Here is a 15,587-nt window from a genome sequence, read left to right on the forward strand (position 1 = left end):
AAACGCTATTTAGCGCACACCGCTAACTAAGCTAGCCGTTTCACATCCGTTACACTCACCCCCCTTTTGACCTTCCTCCTTTTTTCCCCGCATCAACCAGTAATCCGGGTCAACAGCATCAATGTAACAGTATAATTTTAAACCGTCTCCTCGCCCATACCCGGGCGCGAACCAGGGACCTTCTGCGCACAACGACAACAGTCACCCTCGAAGCATCGTTACCCATCGCTCCACAAAAGCCGCGGCCCTTGCAGAGCAAGGGGAACTACTACTTCAAGGTCTCAGAGCAAGTGACGTAACCGATTGAAACGCTATTTAGCGCACACCGCTAACTAAGCTAGCCGTTTCACATCCGTTACATGAGCTGAAGCGCAGCTGGGTCATGCAGCAAGACAATGATGCAAAACACACAATCAAGTCAACATGAAAATGGTTCAAAAGTTACACACTTGAAGTTTTGGAATTGTCTAGTCAAAGGTCAGACCTAATCTTAATTGTGATGTTGTGGCAGGACTTGAAATGAGCCGTTAATGCTTGAAAACCCACAAATGTCACTGAGTTAAAGCAGTTCTGCATGCGACAATGTGCCAAGATTCCTCTGCAGTGATGTGAGAAACTGATGAACAACTACAGGAAGCATCTGGTTGCAGTCATTGTGTCTAAAGGTGACACATCCAGTTATTGAGTGGAAGGGGGCAATTACTTTTTTACACGGGCAATTTTGGTGATGCATAACTTTGTTAATTAAATAAATAAAATATGCGTCCATTTTTTGTTGTTGTTATTTGTAAACTCTTGTTCCCTGTATCTAGTATTAGGTTTTGGTTGAAGATCTGAAACCATTCAGTCAAAAATATGCAAAAATAGAGAATCAGAAAGGGGGCAAATACTTTTTCACCTCAATTACCTCCTACCCCTGCACATCGACTCAGTTCTGGTACTCCGTGTATATAGCCATGTTATCGTTGCTCATTATGTATTTATTACTTGAGTTCTCCTTTTTCTCTCTGCGTGGTTGGGAAGTGCCCGTAAGTAAGCATTTCACTGTTAGTCTACACCTGTTGTTAACGAAGCACGTGGCCATTTTTCTGTTTTGATTTGTTGATGTTAACATAATAACATTACATTGTAGAATCATATTTACATTTACATTTAAGTCATTTAGCAGACGCTCTTATCCAGAGCGACTTACAAATTGGTTGTATATCATTTTAATTAATGGACATCAGTGAATGCTTCTCCAAAAATGTTTGAAGTGTTTTAATGTAATGTATTTGAAACAGTTACAAAACAAAACATTTTGTTGGCATATCTGGTAATATTTTGTTAAATATATATAACTGACATGCTTGATCCATCGTTTTCGGTTGTCCTCATTATTGGCTTTATTAACCCAGTTATTTATTCAGGTATGGCCATGCAAAATCTTTTACTCTATATAGCAAAAAGTAATTTGGTGGAGTTATCATATAGGGTGCCATGTGGTAATATGGTACTATACTAATACTGTCCATTCTGACTCATCATACCCCAAAATGCATACATGTATGACCTTTGACCTTTGACCATTACCATTCCAATTGTTTCATACCTTATTGTGTTCTGAAGTCAATAACATATCAAATTACCTTAGTTTGAGAAGATTTTTCCCTGATAATACAGAATTACATTTCATTCCCTCAATCCTGTTGGCCCAACTAACCGCATAACATACACTGAAAAAAATATATAAGCGCAACATGTAACATGTTGGTCCCATGTTTCGTGAGCTGAAATGAAAGATCCCAGAAGTTTTTGATATGCACAAAAAGTGTATTTTTTATAATAATAATAATAATAATATATGCCATTTAGCTGACGCTTTTATCCAAAGCGACTTACAGTCATGTGTGCATACATTCTACGTATGGGTGTAGTGGTCCCGGGAATCGAACCCACTACCCTGGCGTTACAAGCGCCATGCTCTACCAACTGAGCCACAGAAGGACCAATTAAACTAAATTTTGTGCACAAATTTGTTTACATCCATGTTAGTGAGTATTTCTCATTTGCCAAGTTAAATCAACCACCTCAGGGTGTGCCATATCAAGCTGATTAAACTGTATTATCATTACACAGGTCCACCTTGTGCTGGGGACAATTAAAGGCCACTCTAAAATGCCACAGATGTCTCAAGTTCTGAGGGAGTGTGCAATTACCATGATGAGTGCAGGAATGCCCACCAGAGCTGTTGCCAGAGAATTTAATGTTAATTTCTCTACCATAAGCCGCCTCCAACGTCATTTTAGGGAATTTGGCAGTGCATCCAATTGGTTTCACAACTGTCCGCAGACCACGTGTAACCACGCCAGCCTAGGGCCTAGGGTAGGACCTAGGACCTAGGGCCTAGTGGTTAGAGTGTTGGACTAGTAACTGGAAGGTTGCAAGTTCAAACCCCCGAGCTGACAAGGTACAAAATCTGTCGTTCTGCCCCTGAACAGGCAGTTAAACCCACTGTTCCTAGGCTGTCATTGAAAATAAGAATTTGTTCTGAACTGACTTGCCTGGTTAAATAAAGGTAAAAAATAATAATAATAAATAAATAAATAAAAAACATCTGCCTTCTTCACTTGCAGGATCGTCTGAGACCATCCACCCGGACAGCTGAGGAAGCTGTAGGTTTGCAAAGCCAAATCATTTTTGCACAAACTGTCAGAAACCGTCTCGGGGAAGCTCATCTGCATGCTCATCGTCCTCACCCTGGTCTTGACCTGAGAGAGGTACAGCGTGACAGCGAAGCCTAGTCATTACAGCAATTATAATCTGGCCTGTGGATTCTTTGTTGTTTTTGTTAATTTATTAATTCTAGACACGTTCCATGGGAACATTGCAGGAACATTTCTGTGTATCAGTTGCCACCTGATGGTCCCAAAGAAACGTTCTCCCTGAAAAAAAATCATTAGACATCACTCCAAGCCAATCAAGGCTCTGAACCACTGATCAATTTGTAGCTCTGTCTGTTGGTAAGGTTAAGGATACTCACACACAGTGCTTTTAACATACAGTGTTTTCAAGTTACATATTTGAAGTAGGTAATTATTATTCATGTCCTCACCTGGGTTTCTCAACCTCTTCGGTCATGGTACCTCGGTCTTCCCGCTATGCCACCATGTCGTTGTAAGGTATTGGTTAATCTGACGATTTTCATCATTTGACTTGATTTACAGTACTTTTTTTAGCGATTTAAGCATATTAACATGTTTTTTTGTGTTTGTTTTTAAATTTTTACCCCGTTTTCTCCCCAATTTCGTGGTATCCAATTGTTTAGTCGCTACAACTCCCGTACGGGTTCGGGAGAGACGAAGGTTGAAAGTCATGCATCCTCCGATACACAACCCAACCAAGCCGCACTGCTTCTTAACACAGCGCGCATCCAACCCGGAAGCCAGCCGCACCAATGTGTCTGAGGAAACACCGTGCACCTTGCTTAGCTCGCACTGCGCCTGGCCCGCCACCGGAGTCGCTGGTGCGCGATGAGACAAGGATATCCCTACTGGCCAAGCCCTCCCTAACCCGGATGATGCTAGGCCAATTGTGTGTCGCCCCACGGACCTCCCGGTCGCGGCCGGTTACGACAGAGCCTGGGCGCGAACCCAGAGTCTCTGGTGGCCCTCAACCACTGCGCCACCCGGGAGGCCCTATATTAACATGTTTTAATGAAATCCTGAATCACTATAATAAATAAAATAGCTTTTCTTGAGTGTACTTTTAACAGAGCTGAGATTTACTTCAAAGTGCATTCACTCTATTGTGTACACCAATCAAGTTGTTTCATCTACATAAGTGCCTAGGGAGACGGGGTTAAGGTTTATTCTGGACAGGGCCTAACTGTACTTACCCAATAAGCACATGCCCTAAAGATATCCCTTATTTGGACAATGGTTAGGGTGTTCAACGTTGCTGCTGGTGGCCTGGGTTTGAGTCACCATACTCTCACATTCTTAGCGATATAAAATGTGTATACACAACATTAAGAGCGAATGCTCTTTCCATGACATAGACCGACCAGTTGAATCCAGGTGAAAGCTATGATCCCTTATTGATGTCTCTTGTTATTTTTAAGCCTTGAAACATGAATTGTGTACATTATGTGTGCCATTCAGAGGGTGAATGGACAAGACAAAATATTTAAGTGCCTTTGAACTGGCTATGGTAGTAGGTGCCAGGTGCACTGGTTTGTGTCAAGAACTGCAACGCTGCTGGGTTTTGCAACGCTCAACAGTTTCCTGTGTGTATGAAAAGGACATACAGACAACTTGACACAACTGTGGGAAGCATTGGAGTCAACATGGGCCAGCATCCCTGTGGAACTCTTTCGACACCTTGTAGAGTCCATGCTCCAACGAATTGTTGCTGTTCTGAGGGCAAAAGGGAGTGCAACTAAATATTAGGAAGGTGTTCCGAATGTTTTCTCTACTCAGTGTAAGTAGACAGTATAACCTGCAGCCATTCATCCTCCCTGTGCTCTTGTTGCAGAAGTAATTATTCAGTAATGATAAGGCTTTGCTGCTGGTAAATGGTGTGTGTAGTGTAATTACATTCACACAGAGAGGCAGTCTCCCAGTGGGAATCTGTATTTAGTAAACATGGCCCCCCGCCCACCGAGCGCCCTCATTCAGCGTGTAGGCCAACGGGTGCAGCTAGCGCTGTCTGTCTCCAGGGCCCAGACTTCCCTTCCCTTCTCTCTGCAAGCTGGCAGTCTCTGTGGATGTTGCAGGATGCACAGCCTACACACTCTCCCCACAGACCCCTCTTTATCTCTCCCTCGTTATCCAGCTTTCACTCCGCCTCCTACCCCGTTTTCCATTTCATTCTTTCACTCCTCCCATTTTTACTCACTCCCTCATCTACCATCTCTCTCTCCTAGTCTCTGGAGGCTACAGGGTACACACACTCCACACCCGCCTTTCTTCCTCCCCTCCCTCCTTCCCCTCGCTCCTTCTCTCCCCTCCCTCCTCACAGGCCACAGGGTCTCCAGCGTCAGCTCAGGCCAGTGTGAGTCACCACCTCTCTCGCATAAACCACCACCGTGTCACGCACGCAGACACACACTCACCCCTCACAGGTACGTTAATCACCATGACTCTGCACACATTTGTTCAGTTTGGGAATATGTTTCAGGTGCCAGAGGCAGTGACACTTGCAATAACCCAGCTCCACTCCACAGGTGTCAGATGCTGCACCTTTCTGCTCCTAACATCAAATCGGGATTTGATCAGAGATGCTTTTGTCTGGCCCCACAACGACCTTCCTACTGATATCTGTAGTGAGCATGCTACTTATGTGTTTTGATAGTGTTTGGCCAGTCACACAAATCATACAGCACCCAAGTTGAGGTCAGCATACCACCCTCCCAGTCCTGGGAGTGTGTGTTACTGTGTTGCTGTGTGCCACCCCAGATCGGCCTGGTCCGAAGGGCGTGAACGAGCAACAGGATTACTCGGCCCCTTTCACAGCTGCAGTGAGGGAGCAGTGAGGCTGCAAAAGCTGTTTACCCCCCAGCACACCAGCTTCCTCACTAGGGCAGACATGCAGTTGATAACAGCAGTCATACTGTTGTGGCTGAGCCACACAGACAAACTCGTGCATGTATGCTCACGCACGTATGCACATACAAATTCCAGTGCCCCTCACTATAAATGCTGCACTCATCTGTGATTGCAAGGGCACATAGTTGCAATCGGGTCCATTTATCAGTTTTCTCAGTCTATTAACCTTCCCTCTCTCTCTTCTTTCCCTTCTCTCTTCCTTCTCTGTCTTTTGCATTTTGTGTGCGAGGATGTTTGTGAGTGTACTTAAAGTTGCTCAGGGCCAGTAGATAGACTATTACTTACTTCAAAAATGAGTGTGTTGGCTTGAACATATCGAGAGCATCTGTATGGGTTTGTTGACTGCATTGATTAGGTGAAATGTGATGGTTGACTTTGCACCAACATACGTAAGCTTCTCAATATCACAATAGCTCAGCATCACATGCAAGACATTGACTCAGAGAACACTTGACTCCAACATCCCTGAGAACTTTTGACTCCAACATCCATGAGTACACTTGACTCCAACATCCCTGAGAACACTTGACTCCAACATCCATGAGTACACTTGACTCCAACATCCCTGAGAACACTTGACTCCAACATCCATGAGTACACTTGACTCCAACATCCCTGAGAACACTTGATTCCAACATCCATGAGTACACTTGACTCCAACATCCCTGAGAACATTTGACTCCAACATCCCTGAGTACACTTGACTCCAACATCCCTGAGTACACTTGATTCCAACATCCCTGAGAACACTTGACTCCAACATCCCTGAGTATACTTGACTCCAACATCCCTGAGAACATTTGACTCCAACATCCATGAGTACACTTGACTCCAACATCCATGAGTACACTTGACTCCAACATCCCTGAGAACACTGGATTCCAACATCCATGAGTACACTTGACTCCAACATCCCTGAGAACATTTGACTCCAACATCCATGAGTACACTTGACTCCAACATCCCTGAGAACATTTGACTCCAACATCCCTGAGTACACTTGACTCCAACATCCCTGAGTATACTTGACTCCAACATCCCTGAGAACATTTGACTCCAACATCCATGAGTACACTTGACTCCAACATCCCTGAGAACACTTGATTCCAACATCCATGAGTACACTTGACTCCAACATCCCTGAGAACATTTGACTCCAACATCCCTGAGTACACTTGACTCCAACATCCCTGAGTACACTTGATTCCAACATCCCTGAGAACACTTGACTCCAACATCCCTGAGTATACTTGACTCCAACATCCCTGAGAACATTTGACTCCAACATCCATGAGTACACTTGACTCCAACATCCATGAGTACACTTGACTCCAACATCCCTGAGAACACTGGATTCCAACATCCATGAGTACACTTGACTCCAACATCCCTGAGAACATTTGACTCCAACATCCATGAGTACACTTGACTCCAACATCCCTGAGAACATTTGACTCCAACATCCCTGAGTACACTTGACTCCAACATCCCTGAGTATACTTGACTCCAACATCCCTGAGAACATTTGACTCCAACATCCATGAGTACACTTGACTCCAACATCCCTGAGAACACTTGATTCCAACATCCATGAGTACACTTGACTCCAACATCCCTGAGAACATTTGACTCCAACATCCATGAGTACACTTGACTCCACCATCCCTGAGAACACTTGACTCCAACATCCATGAGTACACTTGACTCCAACATCCCTGAGAACACTTGACTCCAACATCCATGAGTACACTTGACTCCAACATCCCTGAGAACACTTGACTCCAACATCCATGAGTACACTTGACTCCAACATCCCTGAGAACATTTGACTCCAACATCAATGAGTACACTTGACTCCAACATCCATGAGTACACTTGACTCCAACATCCCTGACAACATTTGATTCCAACATCATTAAGTACGCTTGAGTCCAACATCCCTGAGTATACTTGACTCCAACATCCCTGAGAACATTTGACTCCAACATCCATGAGTACACTTGACTCCAACATCCCTGAGAACACTTGACTCCAACATCCATGAGTACACTTGACTCCAACATCCCTGAGAACATTTTACTCCAACATCCATGAGTATACTTGACTCCAACATCCCTGAGAACACTTGACTCCAAGATTGTGCAAACTTATGCTTGCCTCTTGCCTGGGGAAATACATGGGGTATCTTTCTGGTAAGAAGAGTGGCGGGGGCGTATGCCTCATGACTAACGAGACATGGTGTGATGAAGGAAACATACAGGAACTCAAATCCTTCTGTTCACCTGATTTAGAATTCCTCACAATCAAATGTAGACCGCATTATCTTCCAAGAGAATTCTCTTCGATTATAATCACAGCCGTATATATCCCCCCCCAAGCAGACACATCAATGGCTCTGAACAAACTTTATTTAACTCTTTGCAAACTGGAAACCATTTATCCGGAGGCTGCATTCATTGTAGCTGGGGATTTTAACAAAGCTAATCTGAAAACAAGACTCCCTAAATTTTATCAGCATATCGATTGCGCAACCAGGGGTGGTAAAACCTTGGATCATTGTTACTCTAACTTCCGCGACGCATATAAGGCCCTGCCCCGCCACCCTTTCGGAAAAGCTGACCACGACTCCATTTTGCTGATCCCTGCCTACAGGCAGAAACTCAAACAAGAGGCTCCCATGCTGAGGTCTGTCCAACGCTGGTCAGACCAAGCTGACTCCACACTCCAAGACTGCTTCCATCATGTGGACTGGGACATGTTTCGTATTGCGTCAGATAAAAACATTGACGAATACGCTGATTCGGTGTGCGAGTTCATTAGAACGTGCGTCGAAGATGTCGTTCCCATAGCAACGATAAAAACATTCCCTAACCAGCAACCGTGGATTGATGGCAGCATTCGCGTGAAACTGAAAGCGCGAACCACTGCTTTTAATCAGGACAAGGTGTCTGGCAACATGACCGAATACAAACAGTGCAGCTATTCCCTCCGCAAGGCTATTAAACAAGCTAAGCGTCAGTACAGAGACAAAGTGGAATCTCAATTCAATGGCTCAGACACAAGAGGCATGTGGCAGGGTCTACAGTCAATCACGGACTACAAGAAGAAACCCAGCCCAGTCACGGACCAGGATGTCTTGCTCCCAGGCAGACTAAATAACTTTTTTGCCCGCTTTGAGGACAATACAGTGCCACTGACACGGCCTGCAACGAAAACATGCGGTCTCTCCTTCACTGCAGCCGAGGTGAGTAATAATAATAATAATAATAATATATGCCATTTAGCTGACGCTTTTATCCAAAGGGACTTACAGTCATGTGTGCATACATTCTACGTATGGTAAGACATTTAAACGTGTTAACCCTCGCAATGCTGCAGGCCCAGACGGCATCCCCAGCCGCGCCTTCAGAGCATGCGCAGACCAGCTGGCCGGTGTGTTTACGGACATATTCAATCAATCCCTATACCAGTCTGCTGTTCCCACATGCTTCAAGAGGGCCACCATTGTTCCTGTTCCCAAGAAAGCTAAGGTAACTGAGCTAAACGACTACCGCCCCGTAGCACTCACTTCCGTCATCATGAAGTGCTTTGAGAGACTAGTCAAGGACCATATCACCTCCACCCTACCTGACACCCTAGACCCACTCCAATTTGCTTACCGCCCAAATAGGTCCACAGACGATGCAATCTCAACCACACTGCACACTGCCCTAACCCACCTGGACAAGAGGAATACCTATGTGAGAATGCTGTTCATCGACTACAGCTCGGCATTCAGCACCATAGTACCCTCCAAGCTCGTCATCAAGCTCGAGACCCTGGGTCTCGACCCCGCCCTGTGCAACTGGGTACTGGACTTCCTGACGGGCCGCCCCCAGGTGGTGAAGGTAGGCAACAACATCTCCTCCCCGCTGATCCTCAACACGGGGGCCCCACAAGGGTGCGTTCTGAGCCCTCTCCTGTACTCCCTGTTCACCCACGACTGCGTGGCCACGCACGCCTCCAACTCAATCATCAAGTTTGCGGACGACACAACAGTGGTAGGCTTGATTACCAACAACGACGAGACGGCCTACAGGGAGGAGGTGAGGGCCCTCGGAGTGTGGTGTCAGGAAAATAACCTCACACTCAACGTCAACAAAACTAAGGAGATGATTGTGAACTTCAGGAAACAGCAGAGGGAACACCCCCCTATCCACATCGATGGAACAGTAGTGGAGAGGGTAGCAAGTTTTAAGTTCCTCGGCATACACATCACATACAAACTGAATTGGTCCACTCACACTGACAGCGTCGTGAAGAAGGCGCAGCAGCGCCTCTTCAACCTCAGGAGGCTGAAGAAATTTGGCTTGTCACCAAAAGCACTCACAAACTTCTACAGATGCACAATCGAGAGCATCCTGCCGGGCTGTATCACCGCCTGGTACGGCAACTGCTCCGCCCTCAACCGTAAGGCTCCCCAGAGGGTAGTGAGGTCTGCACAACGCATCACCGGGGGCAAACTACCTGCCCTCCAGGACACCTACACCACCCGATGTTACAGGAAGGCCATAAAGATCATCAAGGACATCAACCACCCGAACCACTGCCTGTTCACCCCGCTATCATCCAGAAGGCGAGGTCAGTACAGGTGCATCAAAGCTGGGACCGAGAGACTGAAAAACAGCTTCTATCTCAAGGCCCTCAGACTGTTAAACAGCCACCACTAACATTGAGTGGCTGCTGCCAACACACTGTCATTGACACTGACCCAACTCCAGCCACTTTAATAATGGGAATTGATGGGAAATGATGTAAATATATCACTAGCCACTTTAAACAATGCTACCTTATATAATGTTACTTACCCTACATTATTCATCTCATATGCATACATATATACTGTACTCTACATCATCGACTGCATCCTTATATAATACATGTATCACTAGCCACTTTAACTATGCCACTTTGTTTACTTTGTCTACATACTCATCTCATATGTATATACTGTACTCGATACCATCTACTGTATGCTGCTCTGTACCATCACTCATTCATATATCCTTATGTACATATTCTTTATCCCCTTACACTGTGTATAAGACAGTAGTTTTGGAATTGTTAGTTAGATTACTTGTTGGTTATCACTGCATTGTCGGAACTAGAAGCACAAGCATTTCGCTACACTCGCATTAACATCTGCTAACCATGTGTATGTGACAAATAAAATTTGATTTGATTTGATTTGATTTGGGGTGGAGAAATTCCTAGCAGGGCTTCAGAGACCAGAGCTTCAACAGAAGGCTAGAGTGTTTCCTCACGAAACCCAGACATAAAAATTCCATGATTTTCTTCTCACTAAATGTAATCCATAGAATAGTCCTTTGGAGGAAGGATTGTTTACATACACTTGTATGTGGACACTCTTTCAAATTAGTGGATTCGGCTATTTCAGCCACACCTGTTGCTGACAGGTGTATACAAGTGAGCATACAGTAATGCAATCTCCATAGACAAACATTGGCAGTAGAATGGCCCGTACTGAATAGCTCAGTGACTTTCAACGTGGCACTGTAATTGTGCTGAAGCACGAAATGCCTAAAAATGGTCTGTCTTCGGTTACAACACTCACTACGAGTTCCAAACTGCCTCTGGAAGCAATGTCAGCACAAGAACTGTTCTTTGGGAGCTTCATGAAATGGGGATCCATGGCCAAGCAGCCGCACACAAGCCTAAGATCACCATGCACAATGCCAAGCATCGGCCGGAGTGGTGTAAAGCTTGCCGCCATTGGACTCTATCTGAAGTGATGAATCACGTTTCACCATCTGGCAGTCTGACGGATCAATCTGGGTTTAGTGGATGCCAGGAGAACGCTACATGCCCTAATGCATAGTGCCAACTGTAAAGTTTGGTGGAGGAGGAATAATGGCCTGGGGCTGTTTTTCATGGTTCGAGCTAGGCCCCTTAGTTCCAGTGATGGGAAATCTTGACGCCAGAGCATAAAATGACATTCTAGACGATTCTGTGCTTCCAACTTTGTGGCAACAGTTTGAAGATAGCCCTTTCCCGTTTCAGCATGACAATGCTCCTGTGCACAAAGCTAGGTCTATACAGAAATTATTTGTCGAGATTGGTGTAATTTTTTATTTTTTATAAATAACTCCCTCATGCGCCTGTTGCCAACCCCTGCTTTAAGAGATCAATATAAACCCTCAGACAAAACAGCAGAACTATCATGTAGGCTGTAATATGATTATGAACATACATTTTTGGAATGACGTTTTCTGCCAATGAGTAGGAATCGTGCTAGTACAGAAACAGAGAAATAATGATCACCCCTTCCATATGATCATTATTGGGTGGTTCCTTCCATAATTAGAACCGTGTTCGCATTTTCTTAGCTTTGCATAGAGATTCTGCATTAGTGCACCTGAAGTGTTGTCTCTTAGGGACAATAAAGGGACAAGAAGGGGTGAAATAAGGCATTAAAGGGTGAAATAAGGTACAGTCTATGCGTTCACATGAATATGACACTCTTGCACTGCCTTGGACTCCGATTTACTCTGTTATACCATGGCTGAAGTATAAAATATCGGTTTGAACAGCCTGGAGGTAAAGTTATCTCCTCATTCTCAGCTTCTGAGCTCCCAGGGGGCATAAAATGTGACTCCTATGTTGCTTATCTGGAGTTATGCAGAGGGAGAAAGTAAATGTGCTTTTTTACTGTCTGGTCAGCAGAAGTTTAGAAATATATTAATAATATCAAGCGAAAAGTATATTTCCATGTTCAAGCAATCTCAAATGCAATGTATTGAACCTCTCTATCTTCCATCATTCCATTGCCATCTGGCCCTTTGTGGATGAGCTAAACCTTTTGTCTATGTTTTTCCTGAATTCCAGACTTTTGAGATGATCCCTAAGCCGTTAGTTGGCTAGCAGAGTGAGTTGTGAAGCTGAACAGCCGGAGTAGTGGAGAGGCAGCAACAGCACAGATGTGCTCCACTGAACAGCAGCAGCAGGGCTGTCTCTCTCCCTCACACACACATGCGCACACACATACACTCACATGCCACTGTAGTGAAAGAGCACACCATCACCAGCTCAGGCTGTCACAGTGGCAGAGACACAAAGCCCTGTGCCCAATGGGAACCAGAAGCTGACTCTGGAACACAAAGAAGAGAGAGAGAGAGGGGGAAAGAGACTTCAGTTGCCTTTTCATCTGCAGAGGCAGAGGGAAGAGGTTGATGCACTATAGATAGCGGGAGCGAGGGGGAGCGAAGCAATTGCAGTCAGGCTCAGTTGCTGCTGTCAAAAGCTGGAGGCTCAGTGAGTATTATCATAGGAAGCTGGTGGAGCAACATCACAGTCCAACACACACACACTCTCTGGACAGACTGACCGCAGAACCGGAGACGCACAGGCAACACACACACGCCGAGTGAGGACCAGGCTTGCGAACGTGGATGGACCACCGGTCAAGATCTGGGTAAGACAACTTCTACTATGCAAAAGCCACACATTCACACAGGCATGCACCCAGCACAGACATTGAACACATGGGATCCCCATAGCACTTGGGACAGGACTCCCTGTCACTGACATCCACCTGTAATCAACTGAAGGTGTAATAGCATTAATTCATTAGGATGTAACACCACATATTAGATTGGAGCTAAGTGAATGGATACTGTATAATCATCCTCTTTTGTCTCCCTGCCTTGTGGATTTTTGTGCGGTTTCCTATCACATCAGTGTCATCCCATTCCCAACCCTTCTGTTATCACTTGTTTCTCCATCAGCCTCAGGTCAAAGTGGGTTTGTGCAGTCATAGCAGATTGTTTTCCAAGGAGCTAGACAGACATCTGATGTTGTTATCACTTTGGGTGGGTATTTTCTCTCTGTCCCTAAAACGTGTCTTCTGTATTTGCTTCCTCTGTACCACCACATTCTGCCCGTGTCTTTGCTCATCCTCACACAATTAGAGCATGATTACCAGGACAGAGAGGAGGCTGCACCCGGGATCGACCCCGCAGGCGTCTCACTGTGAGGGGGATGTGTTGTTGGACTGACTCCCTGTCCTGCCACAGTCAGACTGACTGGCTTAGTGGGACTGACTGAATGACTGACTCTGGAGCTCTAGGGCTTCCAACCGCCCTAGTCAGACAGACAGACATGCAGTCAGTCAGACAGACAGACAGACAGACAGACAGACAGACAGACAGACAGACAGACAGACAGACATGCAGTCAGACAGACAGACAGACAGACATGCAGTCAGACAGACAGACAGACAGACATGCAGTCAGACAGACAGACAGACATGCAGTCAGACAGACAGACAGACAGACATGCAGTCAGACAGACATGCAGTCAGACAGACAGACATTCAGACAGACATGCAGTCAGACAGACAGACATGCAGTCAGACAGACAGTCATGCAGACAGACAGACAGACAGACAGACAGACAGACAGACAGACAGACAGACAGACAGACAGTTAATCAAACAGACATTCAGAAAGACATGCTGTCAAACAGACATGCAGTCAGTCAGACAGACATTCAGACAGACAGTCAGACAGACAGTCAGACAACAGGAACAATAGCTGCTGGTCTAGTTCTCCTATCCAATCTGCCTGCCTGTATGCCTGGACTTATTTCTGATGCCAGTTTTTATTGGTTTTCCTGATGGATTTTTATGTGATAGATGAGATAAGATGCAATGAGACAAGATGATACTTTGTCTGTTATGGGATATTGGATGGGATATTGGTTAATCAGAGACAGGAGAGCACCGGTAGCAATTGCACTTATAACCCTCAGTCAATTGCGTTTAACAGCACCTAGCCACAGGATAACCCTGCCCATCCATAATGAAATGGCCTAATGAATTGTTATGGCACCCATGGTGCCTCCGAGTGCAATGTATCCATTACGCCTACGGATCTCTGCCATCTCCTGCTGTTGCATATAAAGCTGTCCACTGTGCTCAAATGTGACATTACATCTCCTCAGCACTGGCAGAGCCGAGCCTCATTGTTTCCCAGCATGGCTTTGAGGCCAGTAAAACAGCCATGCATCCCCTGTAAGCAAACTTAGAGCACCACTACTGTCACAGTGGGCAGAAGAGAATGGGGGAGTGGAAAAGTGGTGGAGGACAGCAGAACACTGCCCCTGTGTGCTGTCAAACGCCTGAGGGCTACTAGTAGCATGTAAGTGGCAATAGTGAAAATATCCTGTTCGCTCTTGAAATATGGGCATTCCGCTTTAGTTGACTTCCCACTCTCTCACCTCTTCAGCTGCATAATGAATATTCAGAATGACCTGTCCTGAACCAACTGCAGCACTGTGAGTCGGCAACATCAATCATACCTTAAGAACATCAAACCTGGTTCACAGCTCATAGAGGTCATTGAACAGATAGGCTCCTTTCAACATTTTTATTTAACCTTTATTTAACTAGGCAAGTCAGTTAAGAACAAATTCGTATTTACAATGACGGCCTACCCCGGCCAAACCCTAACACAGACGACGCTGGGCCAATCGTGTGCCACCCTATGGGACTCCCAATCACGGCCGGTTGTGATGGAATCGAACCAGGGTCTGTAGTGACACCTCTAGCACTGAGATGCAGTGCCTTAGACCCCTGCGCCACTCGGGAGCCCAATGTTGTCAACCTCTGTTACAGTGTTACGTGTCAGATTGTCATTTACTGCATTGCCTTGTTATGAAGGTGTAATACGTACAACAGAGATGTACTGATTGGAATTAACACCATTATGTAACTCGATTCGGTATTGTACTATGATGTCTTTGGATGTCCACCAGCTGGTGACTAAAGCCAATAAAGGAGATTACAGAAGGAGCCCTGCTTGTGTTCGCAGGCAATATTCCTCAGTTTTGTCCCACCACCACACCTATCCACCGGTCATTCCACCTCCTCCAACCGTAATGCATTTCCTCTGTTCCCGCTTTGAGCGGAACCCTTGTAACAACATGGCCGGTTCATTTGGC

The 15,587-nt window shown here is 45.5% G+C and overlaps 1 protein-coding gene across 1 annotated transcript in view; it reads left to right on the forward strand.

Annotated features, from left to right (window-relative positions):
* Positions 1 to 12,640: 12,640 nt before the first annotated feature.
* Positions 12,641 to 15,587, forward strand: part of LOC118376429 (leucine-rich repeat and immunoglobulin-like domain-containing nogo receptor-interacting protein 3) — a 46,130-nt gene continuing 43,183 nt past the window's right edge. Inside the window, exon 1 of the mRNA XM_035763141.2 lies at positions 12,641 to 13,059. The gene's annotated coding sequence lies outside the window, so the exon portion shown is untranslated. The remainder of the gene's footprint in view (positions 13,060 to 15,587) is intronic.

Source organism: Oncorhynchus keta, chromosome 26, assembly GCF_023373465.1.
Source record: "Oncorhynchus keta strain PuntledgeMale-10-30-2019 chromosome 26, Oket_V2, whole genome shotgun sequence".
Lineage (NCBI taxonomy): Eukaryota > Metazoa > Chordata > Actinopteri > Salmoniformes > Salmonidae > Oncorhynchus > Oncorhynchus keta.